We start from the raw sequence: 978 nt of genomic DNA on the forward strand, positions 1-978 counted from the left end.
GCTAACAGGTAACAGTTTATTCAAAATAAAAACAGATACAGTGTATAAATAATATATGCTTATATATAGTGTGTGTGTATATATATATAGTAAATATATATATATATATTTAAGTATCAGTTCAGTTCAGTTCAGTTCAGTCGCTCAGTCGTGTCCGACTCTTTGCGACCCCATGAATCGCAGCACGCCAGGCCTCCCTGCCCATCACAAACTCCCAGAGTTTACTCAAACTCATGCCCATCAAGTCAGTGATGCCATCCAGCCATCTCATTCTCTGTCGTCCCCTTCTCCTCCTGCCCCCAGTCCCTTCCAGCATCAGGGTCTTTTCCAATGAGTCAACTCTTCGCATCAGGTGGCCAAAGTATTGGAACTTTGGCTGCAGCATCAGTCCTTCCAATGAACACCCAGGACTCATCTCATTTAGGATGGACTGGTTGGATCTCCTTGCAGTCCAAGGGACTTTCAAGAGTCTTCTCCGTGCTCGCTTCGGCAGCACATATACTAAAATTGGAACGATACACAGAAGATTAGCATGGCCCCTGCGCAAGGATGACATGGAAATTCGTGAAGCGTTCCATATTTTTTGACAAAACTCAACACCCATTTATGATTAAAACTCTCCATAAAGCAGGAATAGAAGGAACATACCTCAACATAATAAAAGCTATATATGACAAACCCACAACAAACATTACCCTCAATGGTGAAAAATTGAAAGCATTTCCCCTAAAATCAGGAATAAGACAAGGGTGCCCAATCTCACCACTACTATTCAACATAGTTTTGGAAGTTTTGGCCACAGCAATCAGAGCAGAAAAAGAAGTAAAAGGAATCCAGATAGGAAAAGAAGAAGTGAAACTCTCACTGTTTGCAGATGACATGATCCTCTACATAGAAAACCCTAAAGACTCTACTAGAAAATTACTAGAGCTAACCAACGAATATAGTAAAGTTGTAGGATATAAAATTAACACACAG

The 978-nt window shown here is 40.6% G+C and overlaps 1 non-coding gene across 1 annotated transcript; it reads left to right on the top strand.

Annotated features, from left to right (window-relative positions):
* Positions 1–477: 477 nt before the first annotated feature.
* On the top strand, positions 478–584 carry LOC122690979. Its single transcript, XR_006340230.1, has one exon. It is a non-coding gene; the product is annotated as a U6 spliceosomal RNA (small nuclear RNA).
* Positions 585–978: the final 394 nt, after the last annotated feature.

Source organism: Cervus elaphus, chromosome X (assembly GCF_910594005.1).
Source record: "Cervus elaphus chromosome X, mCerEla1.1, whole genome shotgun sequence".
NCBI lineage: Eukaryota > Metazoa > Chordata > Mammalia > Artiodactyla > Cervidae > Cervus > Cervus elaphus.